The 24232-nt window shown below is 38.5% G+C and overlaps 1 protein-coding gene and 1 long non-coding RNA gene across 7 annotated transcripts in view; one reads left to right on the top strand and one right to left on the bottom strand.

Annotated features, from left to right (window-relative positions):
* Window positions 1-24232, bottom strand: part of b3gat1a (beta-1,3-glucuronyltransferase 1 (glucuronosyltransferase P) a) — a 90304-nt gene that overhangs the window by 42272 nt on the left and 23800 nt on the right. For 5 of the 6 annotated variants that reach the window (XM_028045394.1, XM_028045392.1, XM_028045390.1 and 2 more), the window contains one exon: window positions 5892-6093. The exons of the other annotated variant lie outside the window; for it this stretch is intronic. The gene's annotated coding sequence lies outside the window, so the exon portion shown is untranslated. The remainder of the gene's footprint in view (window positions 1-5891; window positions 6094-24232) is intronic. 6 annotated transcript variants of the gene reach the window in all.
* Window positions 1-24232, top strand: part of LOC114161812 (uncharacterized) — an 81873-nt gene that overhangs the window by 37148 nt on the left and 20493 nt on the right. The gene's annotated exons all lie outside the window — the stretch shown is intronic.

The raw sequence follows: 24232 nt of genomic DNA, 5'->3' as shown, positions 1-24232 counted from the left end.
GCAGCAACCCAGGACACCCGGATAAAAAAGAGAGGCCTGGATATATGTTCTGTCTTATATTAGAATTTTCTGCAATCATTTCTATTTCCAACCTTATTTGTAATCTTTTGTGATATAGTCTTAAAAGTATTGTTTTTCTTTTTTGAAGATGGTGCTGCTTCACATTTAGTATCTTAAAAGCTAAATGTTTATTGTAATGTAAAACTGTTTGCCAAAAAGTGTCTCATCATAAAGTCAAGAAGGTGCTGTTTTTTTATCCATACATGAGCTCAAACCTTCCTCGATATCTAAATAATAGATTGGTTGTAGGTGCTAATTAGCTAAATGTCAGTGCATTAACAAATGCCAGTAGTTATTTTGATTAAATTACCTTTCAAATCACACAAATAAGACAGAAATGTTATCTTATTCAGTGATTTATCTTGCTAATGCATAAAAAGAAACAACAAACAAATAGCTGAACATATTGAATCAAGTAGGATTTGACTATTTAAATATTCCGCCCAGAAAAAAAAAAAAAAAGATGCCCCTGTAGGATCGGGTGGGCTGAGCTTCTGTGTCTTTTTCTGACAAATGTGCACACACACCCCCGCGTGCACACGCCACCATACTCCCACATGCAGTTTCATCTTCCTTCCCTTTCTCTAACTCTGGAATCCTCTTACTTCTCTCACAGGCAATCTCTCAATCCCTCTCTTTTTATTAACTTCCTCCTCTTCTCCAGCCCCCTGTATTCAACCTGCTCTCTTTTTTCCTAGTCCTTGCTTCCTCCCTACTCTCTCGCAGCCGGTGTGTTTTTGACCAGCTCTCTCTGGGGGAGGATGTGTCTCTGTGGCTCTGCAGATCAGTAAAGGACATCCTCTCAGTTTAATTCAAGTCAACCTCAGGCTCCTGGTGCTCCAAGACGCAGCATGTGTGACAGCTCCACAGAGACAGCCAGGAGGAACAGACCAGTCTGATTTGCGTGTACGCGTGCGTGGATTTGTACATACTACAGAGAACTGGAAAACATGTTTAGCCAACAAAAGGAGGTCATTTTTGAGAAGTGAGAACATTTTCCTGGTCCTCACGTTTTTTTAACTCTTCTGAGTTCTACTGGTCAGGTTTAGAGATACGGTGGGAATTTTGGTAAGAAATGTACGACTAATGGGTAGGGTGAAGGTAAGCGTCACTCCAAGTCATAGATGCAGTTGTTGAAATGAATGGCTGTCAATACAACGTACAAAAATGTGTGGTTAGGGGGTGTAGAGTGTTGGTGTTAGTCAGTGAGAGGGGATGTGTATTTTATTCAGGCATCTTTTTAACACCCCTTTGCAGTTGGTATGAGTTAATTTCACCCTGACAGCAATCAAGGCCATCTATAAATCTGTGATGAGGAGCTGCCATGTTGGTTAATCTGTGTGAATGCAACTCATATTTATTGGCAGAGGTTGGTGGTACTTTATAAATCATTACATAACATACTGTATGTGTGTTCTTTTTTTTTTTTTTGAAAGGTCAAAGTAGGGAATCTAAATTATCCTGAAGGCATTATTGAACACTGCCCTTTTCATGTGTGTGATGCACACAAGGGATTTGCCTTCAACATGTTTGGCTCTTCACATTAATATTGCATAAGAGAACATTTAAGGCAGAGGAATCATTCAACAAAAATCTGCACCCTCAAGCTGTAAATATTTTTTTTTGGCATTCACAGGCTGCACAATCATTAAAAATTACAATCATAATTATATAACTACCATACTATTTTTTATTTAATTATTATTCTGATTATATGTTTCACAAATATTAGTATGTAGATTTTTTTCATTACTCAATTTTATTTTCTGCTGGCATTTAACTACTTTTAGACTCTCCTGAATTATTTTCTGGTGCGAGAACATATAAAAATAAAATCTACACATATTGCAAACCTCTGCAGTAAAGTGACTTAAGAACTTCACTGCTGCTTTCTCTAAACAGTTTTCCATCCCTTGGATAACAGGATGTATTATTCACAACTGCAAGCGCGCTCCCACATGCACACACGCACATCAGCAAACAAGAAGTAGCTGTGTTTTTGTTTTTGACCAGCTCCATTGCAAAGATCTCTAACTTATCCTGGACAAACTAGCAGAGAGCTGAAGCTGTCATGAATGTCTGATTTAAAACCTATTACAGTAGTAGAAGTGGTGAAGACCATCATTCTTTGGCCATTGCAGCCATTGTTTTAAGTATAAGTCATATACTTAAAACAATGATTACAAAAATGTTCAGCTTATAATCCCCAAAACCTCTGGAGACTTTTGATCCTGACTATTGATCTACTGCACATGCAGTATCGCAATAAAATGGCAAATAACAACATAAACAGAATTAACTGCTTATATGCTTTTTTAAAAATCTCTTTACATATTTTTTTCTCTGTTGCAATATAGTATAAATATTTTAAAGATTGCAATTTTTTTTATTTATTTTGTCAAAAACACCCTTTAAAACCACAAACCTGTGAATTTGTAATCCTGTCAAGGTCCTAACTCCAACTTTGGGGTTATAATTAAAACACAGTTTGACATCAGCATTCCCCTATTGTTGTATTGTGTATTTTTCTATGTGTATAATATGTCAGTAATATATTGTTACAATAATTAAATGAAAAACACCTGTAAAATGCTTATTGCAAATTGTCATGTTATTCTCTCCACAAGCCTAGTCTTTTTATGTTCGATTCCTCAAATCAATAAACATCATAGTTTAGTGAGAGGAAAGCGAGGATCAACAAAATCTATATTTTTAAGGTGACCCTGACTGCTTGCAAAGTCCCATGACTGCTATAAATACACATCTAAGTACAGTATACCTGCTTTGCTCTTGGTGGTTCATGCTTGAAAGAACAAGTCTTACATTATAAAACACTTTTATGTCATTGCACATATGTCTGCACAACAGTTTTTTGTGCAATCTATTTATGGTATCTTTCACACTCGCACAGAACTATTATTGCCACCTGGTGGATAAAGCATATACTATTCAATCATCACATCTTTTTCTTTAAAGCAACAAATCAATAAGGGAAACCTTTCACATGGATGATGACATATTTCACATGAAGCATATGTAATGTAGCACAGTATAAAATAATTTTTAACCAACTCTGAGCCTATGTGGACATATTAACACAAATCAACAACACACTGTCACACTACTCCAGATGAATCTTTTGTACTTATAAGTTCAATCTCAGTTTCTTTCCACTTTACTGGTGGATCTTCTCAACAAAACCCTCTCTGGTCACGTCTGTGTGACATTCTTTTATTTGTCATGGTGGTCTCTGAGTCACTTGTGACTTTCTGTTAGCTCATCAACAGTCTCTGTTAGAGTTTACAATAAATACAGCAATTATGTATAAGGTTCTTCCCATTCTCAGTTTATTTTTTTTTACCCTGAATTAACATAGAGCTGGTTCCTGCTGAATGGTCACTTTAGTCTTCCATCATTATCCTCATAATGACACTGGCTGTGTCATCATGTTAGTGGATGGTTGAATTTTGGCTGATTTCTTTTTTTGTTTTTTAATAAAATTACTGTACTTCGCCTTGCTTTCTGCGTTTGTAGCTTATATTTTAACCTGGTTGGTATTGATTTGTTTTTGTGTAACTTGGCAGGGTGGTATAGATCTACCTGCTCATCAAAAGCTCAGCAGGTCAAAGTGGTGATGCTGAGGCTTAGTTGAGCCATATATAGACCAGAGTCAATGTCTGCAGCTTTGTTTAACAGTGGTTCAAGAATTTGAACCCCCACTTTTTTTTTGCAAACCACAGTATGTAGAATGCCATGCATGGTAAAGATTGATTTGCCATGTGTCATGGCAAACTGTAGTTCTGATATTCTTACTAATAAAGCCATTTCAATTAGCTTGAGTATTGATTATCCCAAACTAGTCTTTCCCTACATCTGTATTTACTTTGAGCCATGGTGCTATTGGTACATCAGCTAACACCATAGGCTATTTGCTTTGCTTATCAGCATCTCAATGTCTTTGTTGATTCCCTGCAAGAAAACAGACTTTCTCACCCTTCTTTTAAACTTTGCACCGCCAATATGTCCTTCATGTATCGACAGCATTGAAGCTTGTGGGAACATAACACTACCATTTTTATTCACCTGGCATCCACAATGCTGAGGTTACCACTGACATTTTAAAACAGTGGAGATGAACTTGCGGACCGTCCTTCATGTTCGTTCCATATGATACACTGCAGCTCTGTGTTGTTTGCTGTTGTCTCAACTATCTATTTCAACTTTTGATCTAAAACTGGCAATGGACAGCATTACTTGTAACTGCTCTGGAGATGGTCCCAGTGACAACCATGTGCCTTCCTGGGGTGTGGATAGATGAAGTCATACCTCTACATCTTCATTATTGGGCACTGAGTTCATGGTGACATCTTATTTAGATTATTTGTAACAATAGTAACAGTGGTTGGCTATCTGACTTCAGTGTAGAAGATGAAAGTCCATACACACAGTTGTGCAACTGTGCTAATCCATAAGCCATTCCCAGGCATGTTTTTTCAGTCTTTACATATTTAAATATAAGCCACTATATTCTGCTTGCTTTTTACAAGGTCAAGCAACTCTTGAACTTCTTCACGTATTTATTCAAAATAAGAGTCTCAAACAGTATGTCAAGCCTAAACTGCTATCTTTCAGAGCTAGGGATCACACTAACGGGTTGAAGGAGAAATATTGTGTTTTTTTTAAAATATTGCAACATCTCATGCCGTACAATTTTGTTATACTTACAGGTTATGCATTATGCTATGCAACTCACTCTTTAGTAGAATTATTGTCAACCAGACAGACATTAGTCAAAGCCATAATTTGTGTTTTCACATTACATTTGACAGAGAAATACTCTGGATCCCAGAAATGGTTTAGCAGAATATTTCAACTTGGGCTATTTTTATTGAGCAGTTTATGTAGTGGGATATTGAGCGCAGCACTGTGTTTTATGTAATATTCTATAGATGTGTTTGCCAACATGCCTTTTTTCAGCCAAAACTTTCTGAACTGTACAGGAAGAGGTTGAAACTTTAGATTCTTCATACCTCAGGCTGTCCGGTTACACAATCACAGTATTTCTCCTTAGTGCAGCGATGAGCCTAAAAGCAATTTAACAGCTCGATCTATTTTTCCCCTCTTCTTCACACACCTCTCCATCTAATCATTTACTGCCTCACTGCCTTAAGATTATCTGCAGCTTTAACATCAGCAGATCAAGCTCCCACCATTTTTGCTCTCTTCTCTGTTTGGTACATGCATATACATATCAATCTCAAATAATATTAAAACAGAGGAGGCCGTTGTAGACAGGAGAAGCAATTGGATCTGTGAGGTCATTTTGTCTCTGTGATCAGAGAATAATTCCTCTAGATTTCTGGAGCAAATTGTAACTTCCAATGCACAGCAAACAGGACAGAAAGCTGTGAACAAGCAAAAACAACGGGAAGAAAGATGCCAAGAGTGTAGATACTATCATTGTTACCACTGTTCCTTTAACCACCTGTTTTGAAACTATGAGTTTTCCATATAGCTTCTTTTTAGAAATGCAAAGAAGAAACTATGGTGTGACAGTTGAAAAACGTGAACAAAAGCATGATTGTCAAGGTCAGCTCTGACAGCTTTACACAGATAAAACTATCCTGACACAATGGGAAAACATTTCTGGATGGATTTTTCACTGCTTCCACCAAAGAAACCAATATCTTTACTTCATTGTTCTCTGGAGTTATACGCTCTTTTGATTTTTGGTATGCAAAAACAAATCATTAAATGAGAAGCATAGCCCCAGTGGCTTGTATGGAAATGTGTTCCCCCCACAACAACAATGAGAACAATACAGTACTCACAAGCAGGAGCCCCTCCTTCAGTGTTCTTCTGTCCCCCTGTGCCGTCAGATACTGTCACCAGCTTTTGTCTCGAGTTTGACTGTAGACGCTGCTGTATGCGGAGCAGAGATGTTCGCAGCTCAAGATGGTCAAACTCAATGGAAGACGCGTCATGAGTGACATCCGAAATCTCCCTACGGTTTTACATTCTCAGGCTCGGCCCCTGGAGAAACAGGAGCACAAGAGAGAGACGGAGAGAGCAAGAGAGTTGTGAGTAAGAATGGGCCTCCTCTTCCACATACAATGAAGGCATTGAAAAAAAAAATGGAATGAGCAGCATGGCAGCTGGGAGGAGACGCTGCCATACTATAACAGCCAGTGGGTCATTGTCAGCTCTGTGGAGTGTGACAGATTTCTGTGTTTGTATCTGGACAGCTGTCAGTGAAGATAAACACTGAGAGTTAGTACTTTGCATACGTTACACACTGCCTCAGGTCTTGTTCACACCAGACTAAGACCACACCAAGACAATATCAACCAACCAGAACTTGGATGGATCTTTAAGAGTTCTTGGATTGTGTCAAGAATGTAATGTTCTCCGCATTACTTGTGAGAAATGTTAAGCATTCAACTTCAGTGGTAAGATTGTGATGGTTCATTATTGTGGTAACAGCACAGTTGAGTTCTCTTTGGAGGATCTTGGGAGCACCAGCCAAGTTTAAAATAAAGTCATGGCCGCAGGCTGGCAATTCTCTAGGTAAAGCGGTTGTCTGCAGAAAGGTGTGGCGTGCTCTCCATGGCTGTTTACCAATATCTTTAGACTGAAGTGTGAGTGGTGTCCCCAGGTGGTCTGGAAGATGTGTGCAGATATGAATGTCCTTCAATCATATGACCAGGCATCGACTGTTTGGCTTTGGATGAAGAGCCTCAAAGCAAATCTCCTAAAGCATCTAATACTAACTGTCCATAATCTCCTCACCAATACACACACACAATGATTTGGCCCCTTGCACAGAGATGCACTGGGCTCACCTGCATCCTCTCACTCTGCCAAAAACTGATAAAAATTCCTATAATTTTTTCTTACACATTAAGTCTGAAAATGATGGTGGAGGTGCAGAAATTTCTTTCATGTCTACACAATTTTTGGAGATTGCCAGGAAACATTTTAGTTCGCATGTGATACGAGCATTAGTGATAGACAGCTTTCTGAAAGAATGTTGGTAGCATCCGGGTACCCACGAATGCAAGATAGATTGTGTTTTAGATTTGCTGTAATCTGTCATTTGGTCATACATCCCAAATACGACAAGGCAGTCCTTAACGGCTCTGACGGAGGAATAAAGGAAAAGTGATGGGATATTTATTTTTTGCTTTACTGCAATTTTAAAACAAGTACACATTTATAAATACTTATTATAAATGTCTGGATGTGTAAATATTCTTTTTAGCCTTTGACATACATGACTTAAAGTAATCTTAGGATAATCATTAATCAAAATGCCCATTATGTCCTAAAAACCTTCCAGGCACGTCGTCAAAAAGCAATGTGACAATTTATGCAGCATATCAGCTAACAATATTTGCCTTTAATGTAATGTGTATCCTCTGGCGATAACTTCATTATAAAAATGTCCATTTGGGAGAAATGGCACAAACATACCAGCTGCAATGCACTCTCACTCCAACACAATTCCTCTGCATGACTCCCTCAGCTACTACTCTCCATTATTGATGAGACTTCCTCTGTGGGTCTCATCTGCCACTGTGCTGGCTGCACTCGCTTGTGGGCAGCCACTGTGGATGTAGAGGGGGACCAGCTGATGCCACGCGAGGAAAACCAAAAGGGGTGCGCACATTAACAGCCTAATGACAGGATGTCATCTAGCGCTGCATGCCACATTTGTTATTGGTTTAATCTAAATTCAATGGGGTTGTCATCAAGGGGGAAAGTAATTACCTTCAAATCCACAGGGGAATGGCCTTTGTATGAGTCCAGCTGAATTGTGAATACTCGACCTGAGCAGCATGATTTAAGCATTCTCTGCTGTTCCAAATCACAGGAAAGGAAGAAATCATGTGGGGAATGATTGTAGGGCAGAGCGAGGAAAAACAACTTACAAGGTCATCGTTTTGGGTAAACTAAAATGTTTTACTTATCATGCTGTATGGCAACAAGAACAGACAAAGACGAACATTTCTGCAATGTCAGCTGTCGTAAATGTATTAGGTACTACACCGACTATCGGCTCAAGGGACGCTGAGGAAGGTATCAAAACACTAAACACCTGCTCCTCCTACATGACAGGGAGCAATATATCACTCCATCACCAATGATATTATTTCATGTTCAAAACACGGTTGGTGTAGTATCTCTATTACATCGCCCCCTCAGCTGCAGCTTTATCAGGGTGGATCCTGAATGGTTATTAAATTTGAACATAAGAGTGAGGAAACTTTGAAATGAAGGAAAAACGATAACTAAAAACGCATTAAAAAACTGAAATATATTTCTAAGAAAAACAGCAATAAATGGAGTGTGAACAAACCAGGGAATACAAATGAGAGTATATATCAAGAATGAAAGGATTACAAAGTTTCCTGCAGGTTTTTCCAATATGGAGACACATTCCAACAAGAATAATCCTTTTATAAGGTGGAGTAAACAACAAAAATAGGCTCAGGATGTCAGGCTGTGCCACTGTTATGTACAAACCCAAAATCTCTTATGCTTTGCTTTGGTTGATGTTTTCTCCTTACATTATTTAAGGTACCAGTAGTGCAAAGAAATAATGAGTGTTTTATGACGAAATAAAACATCATTAGTTCTGTCAAAGAGTTAGCAGTTTGTAAATCCAAAAACCTACCAATCAAAATGTCTGTATATCATAAACAGCATGGTGTTTAAGGCTCATTAACATCTATCTGATTAAAAGGAAATATAGACTGATGTCTATTTGTTATTTTGGAGTGGCAGTAATTTGTGAAGTAAATTTGCACAGAGTGTAAATTTTCCTGTGACATTAAAATCCGCAGTGCTCCCAGAAATGCCTGATGTATTCCGAGCAGAGAAACCTCAGACAGCAGCAGCTGGCTGTAACACTGTTCAACCACTGTTCTGTCATGTTCTGCTCTGTGGCCAGACACCGAGCACGTAATCACACCAGAGCATGTGCGTGGGTGCATGCCCACTTTCACACACTTTTTGAAAAGTTCACACTGTGCAGGAGGATGTGGTGGGGGTGTGCATGTATGTGTTTTTTTTTTTTTTTCTTGTCCGTGGGCTGACCATGTCAGTCTGTTCATCTGACATTGACAGATGAGTGGACAAAGTCTGAAAATAGAGGGCTGGATAGAGAACAAGTATTGACTTACTTCACACCTACTTCTAACTCTTTCAAAAAGCGGTTGACCTGTTCCACACTTATTTTAACCAGGTTTTTTTTAAATAATTTTATGCACTGACTGTCAAAAGATTATTTTCCACAGTTACTTTGCGAAAGAAGATCAAAAATTAAATAAGCCCGGCTGCAAGTATGTTGTAGTGACAGTACCCATTTCACTCTTCAGCTGGAAGATACAGTTTACAAAATTATGCAGCACAGTATGCAACTATTAATGAGGAGTCACAATAGAGAAAAGCTATTGTTTTAGTGTTACTAGTTATTTGCATTCTCAACAAGCCAAACACAGCAGTCATGTGGAACAAGGTGCTTTAGAAAGTTGAGACCAAAGGTGGATTCTTTGCTTGTAAATTCTATGTGTAGAAGAGAAAACTAACTCTGTACATCACCCTGATGATACTATTTACATGGTAAAAGGTAGTGGTGGTAGGATTATACCATATGAAAAGAGCTGGCAAGTTGGATAGATGGGGCAGTACTAGGGGGAAAATGCCTCCTAAAAAGGTTGCAAAAGACTTGAGACTATGGTCAAAGATTTACTTCCCTATGGGACAGAGATCTTCAGATAATAGCGCTTAAGTCTTCTCCTGAAAATGCCTCTTTTTGTCCCTCATAAGGGGAAAAGAGACATTTGCCCTTGCTTTCAACTTGCTGTACACACAAAAGTGTGAAGTCCTACTGTGCAGACATTGGACTGAAAGCTGATAATGAGAGTTAATGGCTGAAATTGCATTCTGCCTAGCAGTCAATTGCAACGATTTCTTGCTGAAATTATTGCAATTACAACTGGTGTTGTATTTTAAATGTATAACTGAACTCTTATTGGGTGCTTCACTCCACTACAAACTTTACGCACCGATAGCGTAATTAAATAATTTTAATGCCACAAACTAACAAGATGTAAACTTTGCCATGACGACCTGAATAGAGAACCCATCAAACATAAACTATTCTCTTCTAAAATGTTGAGGGCACATCGGATAATGCCCAAGATAACTGAGCTGAGCCGGTGGCCTTCTTCATTCTAAGGACATCTGTCATGGTAGAGAAAATTGCCAGGTTTTCCATGAAAGAGAATTCAGCAATGCCTCTTCAGCATGACTCTATGATTAATTCAAGAATGTCACTCGGTGGGTAAATGCTCCTTTATTCTTGTGTTAGTGGTTAATATTAATAATGTATGGCCGGGTCTAAGTTCAACATCCGTCTTGGCAAAGTTCGACATGGAAAGGTTTCACCAGCTGTGCATGCTTGTCAACACATCCCTTCTTTCCCCCTCTGCCTCTCTTTCCACTTCAGGCTAACGACTCTATTGCTTTTCCTCCTCGACTGCTCCTGGCTCCAACACATACCCCTGATGGGAAGATGTGGGCCATCAGCAGTAATTGGAGGAGTTGTGCTGGGTGAATTTCTGTTGCAGGACGCTGCGACATGATCGATTCGGAGAATGCTAAAGGTGGTTAGGCGGTCTGTAGACCCCCACAGCCCTATGACAGTTCAATGGAGCTCGTGCCACAGAGCGTAGGATATCCGTTTACAAGAACAATCGTCAACTGCAGGTCACCATTGAGCCCTGAGAGCTCCCAGCTATCCAGTTAAATCATAATTACCCATTTAGTCCATTATCATCTGGGAAGAGGTGCACTGAATTTAATGTTAGCATTTCATTATACTCACATTAAAGAATAAAGGAAATGTCAGAGGCTTAATGGCAATGATGTGATATAATTATCTCCAAGGTGATTTATTTGAAAGATTTCCCAATGATAATCTCTTGACGCCCTCATACGTTCTGCGAGATACACAATCTAATTGTACACACAGTGTTCAGCGGCACAATGAAATAGCATGAGATGTGACTGATGGGTGCAGTGAAGGCCTCACGCAGCCAACATGATTTGCATATTTGTGTCTTCTCATCACAGCTTTGGAGAACAGCCTTTATTATTGTCCTCCTCTTTTTTGGGAAGGGGGTGGTTTTCTCTCAAGACTAAAACAACACTGCACTGAACTGAGGCTGGTTGCTGGTTGTCATGGCAACACAAGGCAGCTGGGACTAGTGGTGTTTGAAAGAACAAAAAAAAAGTCTTGGCAAAGGTTAAATCCAAAGAACAATTTATTTATACCACGCTGGTACATTACCCTTCATCACTGCCGGGGTTTCGTTACTTACTGTAAGGGACTCTTTTAACAACCCTTCCAAGAAATACCAAAATGACTTTAACAGCTTAGAAGGAATTTATTTTCCAAGATCATTTTATTAAGAAAATGCACTACAGGAGCACAACCAAACTAAAAAAAAATAGTTGAACCAAAAACTGGTACATGATTCAAACGCAAGTTTTCCAGGAGTGGAAGAACATCCATCCATCCATATGTCCATACCTGCATACATGTATACATACATATTTACATGAATTAAATGAGCACATTATTGAGTGATTACAACATTTCTTGAGAACTTATGTTAAGCTGATTGACTTCTAACACAAGCTCTACGTACTTCAAGATTCATCATTATCTATCCTGGACTGTTCTGTATGTTCTACAATTAAGCCCACAATTATTCATACCCATAGCAAAATTAGATTTAAAATGATTTTTATTCAACCTAAGATTTGAATTTGCTTGTGATACAACATAAATCAACATAGACATGTCTTAAAACATCAAGATTCAGAGTATTATTTCCTTTTATCTACATTTTATGAAAAAGTTGTGTGTTGAAATTCATTCATACCCTTCAATGATCAATGATCAATGAAAAATCCAGTAATCAAACCCTTCTAATAATTATAAGTTAATGGATGGATTGTCTTTGGTGATGAGCACCACAAACAAAAAACACTGCCCTTGCTAAACCTCCAAAACACACAATCTTTGGAAATATGGTCTCTAAAATCCCAAACCCAGCACCTTCTCACCACAAGGCAACAGTACTACCAACTTCATCACTGTGCACTAGTGATGCACAGTGCCCAATCTCTTCAAACAGATGATCTCACTTCAGTTTTTCAATTAAAATTAAGGTTTCTCTATTAAAAGCCCATGATTTTGTTCATAAGCACAAAAAAGCAGTAAAGACTTGTTTATGACCTTTAAACCATGGCTGCATAACTTCCTGTTGACACCCCTGGGGGATTCACAGCCAAAAGACGGGGGGACGTCATGGGTTTAAAGGTAATCCCCTGTAAAATCACTTTGCGTCCCCATTGCTAGACACAAACACACAAATTCAAAACTTACACAACTTATGGAATATTCATATACCTGAGTGAGAATTTCTAGCCTGAGCAAGAACTGTGGAGCTGTACCAGAATAACGGCAGACGCCTGAAGGTGCTTCAGCATGAATAAGTCGCTCTCTGGGGTTTTAAACACGTAATAGCTGGTAGCTGTGTCCCTTGGGAACATATCACTACTCTTCAGTCTGTTTTAAATGCCAGCGGGTGGAAATTCAGTTTCAGGCATTACATTTTTAAAATACCATTAGTGAGCCAACAAAATTTATACTGGAACAATATTGAATCTGTCAATAAAACCTGCCCATATCTACTGTAGAGTTTACTATTTTCCCCTTCTGTAGTGCTTTATCCTTGGAGTGACTGATATGAAAGACTAGTGTTGATATTTGGAGTGCCATTACACTAATAGTGCATTCACTGCCAATGTGAAGCAACCACAACCTTTCTTTAGATGCCTTTCATCTTTGCAGCTGTCGCTCAACTTTCTGGGTCATTTTCAATATGAGTGATGGTGCAAATCATCTCAGGGAAATAGTCAAGGAGGGGAGTAAGTCCTGTTGTTTGCCCCTGAAAACGCGGCCCATCATGTCTGATTTACAGCAATGCAATAGTATAAATGGGTATTGTATAGTATAAATGGTCAATGCCAGACACTTCAGGAAACTTTGAAGATGATAGGGTGCTTCAGGACTATAGCCTTCATGGGCTGGATACTTATCAACTGTGCCAGTGGCTGCATAAAAGGAAGTGCATGCTGACTGAAATCCTCATAACTTAGTTTCATTAGGTAAGGCTTTTCTTAGTAGTATTTTATACTGCTGGAGGTCAACCCTGAGATATTTAAAGAATAGTCGATTTAGAACCTATGTTCATCCTGACTGAGATATTGAAGATATTTCAATGTAATCAATGAGCACACTGTGCCACTGTGTATGCCCATCCTTGTGTGAAATATTTAAACAAAATAAAAATAATGGCAGAGGAATTTTCTGAGTTTTCTCGTTAGTAACAAAGTGCTGCCTAACTCCTTCAAGTTGCTGAATGTTTTCCTCCACCTGTGTGCACTGACTGCCTTGAACAAGGCCGTAGCTGCTGGTGTAGGCAGGCAAACGATAAGAAAATCCCTCCAACATGCTCTCATGATTGAATTCTGCACAAGCTGCAATTAGATAGCGCCTCAAGGAGGACTCCTTGACACCCCTAAAAGGTAATACTATACCTTGAATCTATCAACACAATCACATGGTTTATTCTCCTTGTTGTCATAATTACTGCAGCTCAGGGAAATGGAGGGGCTTTTGTTCCCGTAAAACTGGGGTTTAAAAATATCTTCCAGAGAAGAGTGCCACTGGGAGAAACATGTCCTGAAAAGATCAGTGCTTCTGTGAAATATATGACTCTATCTCTTACACTTGAGCCGCTTCTCCATTTGTCAAGTCTCACGCTGACCGTTTAATGTCTTTTTCCGTTCTAGCCCAGTTTGGAGCATTTCCTCACTGTTAAGGGTGCGAATATAAAGGGGAACATGGTGGGCTGTCAGCGCACAGAAGCTGTGGTTGGCTCTTCAATTATGTTAGCAGCGACACTCAGCAATGGAGAACCTGAAAGTTGTAATTGTGATGGACCAAGCACAGATATTTTATTTTGCCTTACAGAAACTGATTGCTGGTCCAAACATACTACATATTAGTTATTTTGCCATACATGTAAACATATCTATATTGTGGCACTTATTTTTTAAACATCTGCAACCCTTTGGATTGCAGAAGTTTTGAATGATAATGCAATCAAAACATATAAAGCAATATCCACGCATGAACTTTATTTCAAAGAAAATTCCCACAAAAGAATTATATGCACATCACACCGAACTAATATTACGTAGTTTCGGAGTTTCCCACTAGAAGTTTTGTGCTACAACTTCTGTTTTCTGACAGAACGCTGACCAGAGCTTTGCTGACCAGAACTACGATGACCAGAGCTGCACTGCTTCTTGCTTCCTGATTGTGAACCCATTCTTTACAGACGTGCTTCTTTGCAGGGCAGCGACATCGTGGTCACTCCACTCTGAAAGTTGATACCTGTGTGCCTGGCGATGCTCAATATTAAACTCATAAGTACGCTCCTCCACAGTTTGCAGCTCTTTGATAGCAGATGGCATGTTAATTGCTCCACTGTGGTGGTTGAAATGTTGTTTGGAGTTCACATTCAACATTTCTATATCTCTGTCTGTCCGTCTCATTTATCTTATCTCTTTATCTATCTTATCAATTGATTTATCTAATCTTTCTTATCTATCTATCTTATTTATCTTCTTAGAAAGCAGTTGCGTGTGTTTCTCAACAGAGGAATGTACTGACAGGCCAGATCAGAGCACAGATGAATGATGAAGCTGAGTCCTCCATCTGCCAGCGGCTGGCCGGACGCATCTCTGTCTGCTTCACTAAGCTGTGTTTTGTATTTTAAGAGTGAAATGTGAACTCTGCTGTCCTATTAGCACGATGCTTCCTCCGCAGTCATGTCTAAATGGTGCCAGCTCTGGTCACTGCGGAGGGTGTCATAAGATGAATCTGAGTTATTGAGGCAGTCCGTCTTGATTTGATGCAGCTATGGTCACTTGGAGAAGGACGCTTATTCTCTCCGTTGACTGAAGATCAGGGAAAACCTTTTACTCTGAAGAAATGAATGTGTCTGAATCCATACGGATAGATTCCAGTCCACCATACAGTCAATTTATCTGACAGAGCCACATGAGACTGATGTGTCTATTCCAAAATGAGAACTTTTTAAAATGCACAGTCGAGCACATTTTGCGCTCCCCTGAGGCTCTATATGCTGAAAGCTCTAAAAAGCCCTCTACAAATATGTCAAATGGATTTGTTCATTTCATTGCTAGGCCTCTGCTTAAGGCATTAACATTGAGTTTTTTTTCCTCATATCCTTGGACTGTGAACTGTTATAGCATAGATCAAAATGATCAAGGTGACAGGCCATGATTTGTACTTGAAAGAACTCTCCTCTGCTAGTTTCCCGTAAAAGTCTGCATGAGAAAATGAAATTATATCAGTTTCTTTGTTCACTCCACTTAATGGCTGCCGAGGGGTTGATTTGTCAGCTCGGTCCAAGAGAAGGCCCTCCCACTGTTTAAATTGCAGGTTGGATTTTCCACTCATATGGAAGATCCTCTTCTAATTGCCTCCTAAAAAGTGTCTTGTGAAACAGCTGCTTTAATGAAGAGAGAGAGACGAGCCGAGCTAGCAGAGCACGTTACAAACATCCAACTTGGAGGTGTGCTATAATTGCTGACCACAAAAATGAACTTCTTTGAAGTATTTCAAAAGTCCTGAATCCGTCGGGAAACAGTTGACGCTGGATGAGATAAATCCTCTGATCTGCATATTTCACTGCACCGATTAATTGCAGGACACATTCCAAGTCTGATTATCTTGTAGAATCTAATTACATCTCAGCTGTGCACTTCAGGTGCCTGTCTTGCTTTTATAATGAAGGTGTATCTGGCATGAATGGTTGTTTTTTTGGCACTAAACATTAAATAAACAAGCACACAGAGCATCTGTGTGTGCAGACATATCTACAAGTCTTCTACAACAATGTGCAGCTTCAGTGGCTAATTGATGTTGAAATAATTGCTGTTTGGGAACCAATTTGTCAAGCTTATACTGGATGTTCACTCAGGCAGTGTACGCTCATGTGGAACACTTGCTTTGGGCAAAAAAAAAAAGGAAAAAAAAAGCCAGTTTCCTGAAGTGAGTGATGGGATGTGCTGGAGCAACAAGACCTTCAATTTTTCACAGTGTTATCACAGAGAAACTTACATCTGTGAGGAAGCCTGACATTAAATTGGGGGTCACGAAGGTTTGATCTCAAAGAGACAGCGTTAAAATCTGTTTGGTATTTACCGCATTTAAGCAGAGGGAATCAGGTTCCTCAAATAGAATTGGTTACTCTACTGCAAACTCAAAAATAAAATCTGACCCGTGATCTCTTAACATTATTTTCCAAAAGCAGTGAATTTACAAAGAAGAAGTAAGGGAAAACTTTGTCCTCGTAAAAATGTTGGAAGTCAGCCTGAAAAGAAACTCATCTAGGCTAGTTAGTGTGGCTGTGGCATAAATAAGACTAAGACCCTGATTTAGTCTGACCCAGTACATTTGGATTTAATTGACTCAAATGTTTTTGTTCAAGCTTTTGTAACTGCAATACAACAGCTTAAATATTACTGCTGTATGGGAGAAAACACTGCAGGATATATTAAAATATTTTTTCATTTACTATTTTTGCTGTTTTGAACTTCATTTTCTACTATTCTTACTCATGTAACACATTTTTAAGTAAGCTAGTGTGACAGTAGCCCAAGAAAAATAAATGTTCTGTTCCTTACCTGTTTTCCTAAAAGCTCTTTTAATTTTACATATTGATTTGTCTGCCATCTGCTTATACACCACTACTGAGGCAATCACAATTCCTGGTTAATTTCAGACACTTTGGAAGCACTTGAAAAAAACAGGAATGAAAATGACTTGTCTTAAATTGAAGAACATATAATCACTTAATTAATTATGTAAGTAATTAATCAATAAAACAACAACACAATTTAAATGGACAACAGTTCTGTATTTCAAATGGCAAAATAGGTTTTCACACAATTGTGTGATTTCTGTAGGTCACAAGCTTACTGGAAAATCTGAATGTCTATGAGAAAATACAGCACATAAAATGAACCACTTACATCCAACAGATGGCAGATTCTCAGAAAAAATAATTTTTTAACATGGATGTTTTAATTAGCCTCAAATTTATGATTAGAGTAGGAGAAGGTCTGAGGATATGTACAAGTTCCAGAACACAGGAATTTTTAATCTAAACACTAACAATTAAGAATAATTCTGAATTCAATAAAGCAGGCAATAAAATAAATTTAAACTGAGCATATTAGCAAAATCCAATAAATTCCCAAATGAAGCTGCTTTGAGCATTAAACTGAGCAATTAAACAGCCCTGTCTCTGTAAACAAAGCTAAACTTGCATAGAATGCAATATCGTTTGTGATTGTTTACTATCCTGAGCACTCAGCAAGAAATCCCAATAACACATGCAAACATCAGACCAGACAACATTTACAAACTGATCTTCATAAGACAAATTCAGAGAAATAAAAAACACTTTAGACTTCACCTTGAATTTATAATAGGATTTATACTGGGAAGTTTGAAGCTTTTATGTGTTTTTTTTTTTTTTTTTAGGACAGGGTCAGTTTAAGCTTGAACTGAAAATCACAGTCAAAGGCAGTTTACAATTAATCTAACCCAAAGTGTGTGTTCGTGCATCTGTGCGTGTGCTTGACTGTGTGTGTGTCACAGAAAGTGAGCAAGAAAGCAGAAGCGTCTGTGTGAATAGGCACAGCTGATTACACTCCCTTTTTTTAAGCAAACTTATCAGCTCAGGAAAAAGAAGAAGTTTTAAGTCTTTAAAATTAAAAGTACATCACTCAAAGATTTTTTTAAAATGACACCAGGTCACTTGTAGTGTCAGTATAACCGGCAGCAATAGCAATTCCCTGTTTCTTAGGATCTTTCTAGCTTCTTTTCATCACTCAAGTTCTTTCATATCATGTCACATCACTGTCTCATCACCTCATACAAGACTCAGCAGAATTACTCAAAAAATCTAGCCATAATTACGCTGTCTAAAACTAGAAAAAACATATTTTATTCCTCAATTTGATGACAGCTTGCAAATGGTCGTGAGATGCCTTGTAAATAAGGAGCTCAGATGGTCCTGAGGTCCTTATTTACCTGTTCAGGCAGGTAAATAAGGAGTTAAAACAATCCAATATCGAAGGCACAAATGGAAGAAGGACAATTTCCAAATTGGATTGAAGCAAAGTCAGAATCACAATTTACCCCAAAGTTACTGATGGAAGACCTAAGATGTCATAAGATTGGCATAAGCTGCTAAATGGACCAAGGTTTTCCATTATTAGAGCTGTATGTTTTTCAAGAGCACAAACAAGACTTGCTATTTGTTTTCATTTAATTAGAGAAAATGTTTTGCCATCCAGCTTTTGACACAATCAAAGCACTTCATCAATGAAGTGCTTTGACTGTTGGATGTTGAATCCAACATTCAGTTTCTCAGAAAAAGTTGAATATGACCTGGGTGTAATAAAAGAAGTACAGTATCTTTAAATCTAAAATGTTAGGCTAAAGTTTCTTTTTTTAAATTACTGTAAAGATTGCTGATTTGACAGTTTCCCAAGCAAAGAGTCACTGATTGAGGAGGTCATCGCTGAAGAATCAGTTCAAAGTGCTGTATCTAAAGTTATTAATGGAAAGTTGGGTGGAAGGAAAAAAAGTGTGGTAGAAAAAAGTGCATAAGAAGCAAGGAGATGCAGTCTTAAGAGGAGCAACACAAAACCTATTTCAGAGTTTAGGACTTGCATGGTGTGCAGCTGGATTAAGAAGTTTAAGAGGCACCACACACAGTAACGTAGGACAGTTGCTTGAGGTCCAGTGAGAAGTTTCCACTGTCAGTACAGATTTGACCGTCGTATGATATGTTGGTGTTTTTCACAGCCATCTACAACCGTATTTTAAAGCATTTCTCATAATTCCCTCCCGTGATGAGTTTTATTGGAGATGCTGACTCCATTGTCCTGCTGGACTTGGCACCTGCCCACACTGAAAAGGTACCTACTTTAATGCCCATGATTGATGAGATAAGATTAAAGCATTATTGTCCATAGAAATGGAAATTTGATTTACATAATCTCTCACACGTTTTTCTTCTGTAACAATGCACCCTGAATGGCCTCTCAGATGGCAGAAGTTCAAATTCACTTCTCATCCCATGAGCTGAGCCCATAGAGATCATGTCTGCCACTTCTTCACCCTTCTTTTCGCACAGCTCAGTAAATTTGTTCTCCACTGAATGACTTACAATTGGCATGATTGGCCAGTAAACAAGCCTGATTGAACCTATGAATCTATGGGGGTAATGTCAAGATGAGGAATGAATGCAAATGTGGACCAAGGTCTTAGCATTCTATCAAAGCTACAGAATGATCGACCCCATGACATGCTGCACTAATGCAGTCAGTAATGCAAACTGAGCCCTGCTTAAGTGATGTATGCAACACATAAAACATACAGTACTTCAGCAAGCTCACATTTCTGTATTCAAACTCCTTTGAGCTTTCGGTTTTAGCTGTAAGCCATAATCATCCCACTTGTAATTTATCACTCTGAATTTAATGCATATGTATATAATAAATTGCTTTCACCATTTTAATGGAATTGCTGCAGTGAATTTACTTTTTCAAATATGTTTAACTTGTCGAAACAACTGAAAAGAGAACTGATGTAGTTGGACATAAGAGATGCTGCCTTACATACCGAAAAGACAGAAGAGACCAACGTTCACAGACTCTCCAGACATAATGTCTGAATGCTTGATGTTGGAGCTGAACACTTCTTTCTGTCTCTTTTGTTTTAGCTTCGAATGTATATTTTAACTACTGACAAGTCAACAAGATTTAATCTCTCCAGCCATCAAGGCATACTCTTACTGACAGGACAAACGGTAGCTGCTCCTTCAGCCCAGTAAGCTACTCTCTGAGAGGATAAAGATATATATACAACTATTAAGTTTGACTGATGGTTGAACAGTGGCTTCCCTGCGGTAACAATCTGTTTGCGTATCAATGCAGTAATGGTGAATAAGACGTTTTAAAAAAACGGTCTTTTTTCAGAGGGCTTCTTAAGGATTTTAGTGATATCTGTATTCCTCATTCCTGCTGTTAGTGTATCTTTTCTTCTCTGTGACCTGCACCCTTTTCCCGTTTTAACAGATTTTTAACAGCTTCTGGGTAATGCAGGTGCTGCCTCACAGATTCACATGCAAAGTGTCATTTAGGCTGACACGAGTTTGCGCAGCATCCTTCAAGCACCTGTGTCTCCTTCTCACTGCTCATTTTTAAATAACTACTTGGAGCCCTGCTGAGCACGGCCCACAGTGGACAGAGCGATTTATCATGCTGTACATTGGTCACAACAAAACATTGAGTGCCTTTTTATAAGCCGTGAGGCAAAGTTACCAGCCAAAGAAGAAACTATAGCTTTAAAATAAGCACCTTTTTGCTCTAGCTGGGACTTTTTCCAGTGTTCCTACCCTTTTCACACTGCAGAAAAGGTAACGGTGCTCATTTTTCACAGAGGCCACCAGACTCCAACACGTTGTCTGGTTTTGATGAATAGTGTAAGGGTCTCTGTCCTTACTCTGCCATCCATCAGTGGCTGTGGATGTACAGCATCAAAGACAGACAACTCTTGCCAAAAAAACTGCACAACTTCAAGAAGGGATCTGACACCCCATTCTGAACTTAGCGTCTTTTCGAAAGACCCGGGAGGAGTTCTGGTTGAAAAAGATTCAATTTTTTTCCTTACTCCGACTGACTTTGAGGTGAAGTTACATTTCTACTGGCTTTTTTGTGTGTTCTGCACATTCAGCGATTTGTAAGGTACGCATTTGGAACTTTTTACATTTCATCATGTAGCAATCACAAATTTTCATCTATTTCACATAGTTTGTGGTAGAACGACACAAACTATGATGGTTGTAAAGTGGAAGAAAAAGGATACGTTTCTTGGTAGCTTTGGTGGCTACAGTAAATTTGGGAACATGTGTTCTGTTCAGATTAGACCAACATTTATTTTATACCATGAGAGGTGAACGCAAACAAGGCACATCACACTGAACACACTGTGAAACATTGATGAGGCAGCATCATGCTGGGGGCACGCAGCGACAGGGATGCTGCTCAAAGGTTAATGACCCTAAACCTACAACCAAAGCTGTTAGGGAAAAGTTTAGATTAAATTGTCTTCAGGTGTTAGGCACTTTGGTTCATTCTAAATCCATTTGATAATCTAAGACTAAAAGTCTCTTCATCCAGTCTGCTTCAGCTTGAGTTATTGTGAAGAGGAATGGGCAAAATATTTTACTCTCTAGATGCCCAAAGCTAGAAAACAAAGTTCAAGCTACTTGCAGTTGCTATTGCACAAAAATGTGACTGTATAGAGAAATTACTAAACAAGACTGATTTTACATTTTACAAAAAAAAATAAAAAATTAGAAAATAAATAAATAAATCAAAATGGTATGAATGCTTTTGCAAAGTCCTGTAGAAGCCACTTAAGACTATGTCTTTTCATGCAATTCCAAAATGTATACCACTGATGCATCATTTTCTGCTTTAATGTAAGTCTGGCTCATACAAATGCTAGTTTATGAATTAATGTCATGCAGTATACAAATCCCAACACAAAAAGCCAAAGTGCTGGATCCCTTTCAGGCTCTGCTTGATGTACAGTACTCTGCCTTTTTTTTTTTTTTCTCCATCCGCAGCACAAAAGGTTCTGAGAGCATTTCACTTGTATGTATAATGTGAAAGCCCTGTCTTTTATTATTTTGTTCCGTCTGCATCAAAACCGCACACATGTTGTATTTTGAGCCGGATTGATTATCACAAGGAACCGTCACTCAAAAATATCTATAAAGCCAGCAGTGGCCCTCAGATGAAAAAAAAAGAAGAAACTCAACACACAGGCTGCCTCTCCCCAGTCCCTGGATGAAATCTTTTGACAGCTCACACTTTTTGACAGCTCTGTTTTTTTCAGACTCAACACAAAATCTCTTGATTACAGAATTGACTGGTCCTCTGCCACATAGGTAGACTACTCTGAATATGCATTCAGATGAAAAGTACCTTTTGAAAATAATAACCTTTAAGCAGGTATTGAAAATACTTTTCATGAATCCATATTTCTGTATAATACAATGGTTTTATTGATCTAATATAACTATCTAATCTATACCAAGTGTTTCACTTAGTGGTAAAATTCCTGACATTTCAGTAATATCCAAATTTTTTGAATGGGTTTGGATTTCTTTAAGTTTGGTACAAAGTTATTGGCATGTAGCGCTAATTTACAGTATGGAATGTGTGACAATGATCTTTGCAGTTTTGTTGTATTTGCATTCATGGAAGACTACATTTCATAACTCAATATGACAGAGAAATATTTACAGGAATAATGAAAACTTTACTGCAGAGGTTAACTGCTAAAATGGACCTTATCTGTCTGAACCTGGCCTATCGGGTTGCAGTAATTATCATAATTTAAAAAATCTGGTGGCTGGAAATGATGGTAATTTACATATTGCATTCCCATTTATTCATAGATTATGCTACATGGACGACCAACAAACTGTAAAGAAATTTTTTTTTTTAGATTTTAAAGAGACAGCATTACACCATCCAATTGCCTTGTTCGTCTTTATGTTGCCCTGTGAACATGTCAACCAGTTTAAGGTTTACCACTTTGGATAGAGGCATGAGCCCCACTGCAACATTGTGGGTGAAGAGGGCATGGATGCTAGAGTGCAAAATGGTATACATTGGGCTTTTTATGTATGCCTTTATGCACATCTCTAACATATTTCAGCACCAATTTAGATGTCTTGAATTTATTCTAAGATGAAAATTTACTTCTTGTGATTAATGTGCGTTCTTACCTTTAAGTTAAATCAGCTGAAGAAATATTTTCCGAGAAATTCACTGTTGATCTATCTGTAAATCTAGAAATACAAGAGGCTTGTTTTAGGGGAGCAGTGAATAGTCTTTGTTTTAACAAAAAGCAATTTCATTATTTGTAAATGAGCCATTGTTCCAGTGTTATTACCATATACTGGCATCCTAATATTAAATTGGTTTTGGCAAATATGGAAAATCAAAATGGTCAACTTATTATTTTTTTTCTTCATTTTCTTGGCTTAGGTAGGAGAAATACAATCCTGCATACACACTGAATGAGCCTGTGTCTAACAACATAAAAACCAAGCCCTTATGTGTCTGCAGATTGCAGCAGCTGCAGAAATCCTCACACATCACAGAAGTCTCACAGGAACAGAAAAGCACAAACGAGCCTCTCATCCCGTCTCCTCCTTTCAGAAAGATGCTGAGCATCCAGGTTAATGTTGCTTCTATCTAACACCTTTAGGAAGTGCAATGCAGTATGTGATTAGGGTTAATGCAGTCTCATGCAACAAACACCAAGCATGGCAGGGCCTTCGTAACATAAAAAAAAAAGCAAAATTAATTTTTCTCACCTTGTTATTGTGAACACTCTGCAGCAGAGATTTACTGCAGAAGCCACTTAATTTTCAAATTGAGATGCATAAGCCTTCTTTTGGATTTCATGCATGTACAATTAGCTATAAATCTTTAGACGAATTGCCTTTTACTCTCTGATGGCTCTGTCTCCCAGATGAGACAGCAGAATGGAATCTGTCCATCATGACATTGCATTAACCTCCCACACACTGGAGGTTCAGCTGTAGATAAGCCTTTTATCACAGTGGATTCTCTCTTTCCTTGCTCCCTACATCACACTCTGCCCCCCAACTACTGATTGACTGCTTTCTCCATGCCTCTGTATTTCTAATCCAATTAACATTAATGGAGTTTGGACGTCCAGTCCGTATCTCCTGTCCAGTCCGCCACGACTTAGCCCCATTTCTTTCAAATCAGGCGATGTTGCAATTATGTTATAACCAAGTGGTGTCAGAGGCACCTCTGTCAAGGTGGTACCCTATCAGAAAACACCTGTGTGTTCAGGCCGACCTCCAACCAA

This window comes from Xiphophorus couchianus, chromosome 18, assembly GCF_001444195.1.
Source record: "Xiphophorus couchianus chromosome 18, X_couchianus-1.0, whole genome shotgun sequence".
NCBI lineage: Eukaryota > Metazoa > Chordata > Actinopteri > Cyprinodontiformes > Poeciliidae > Xiphophorus > Xiphophorus couchianus.
The sequence above is the reverse complement of the archived record's forward strand: the minus strand, read 5'-3'. Positions and strand labels throughout refer to the sequence as shown.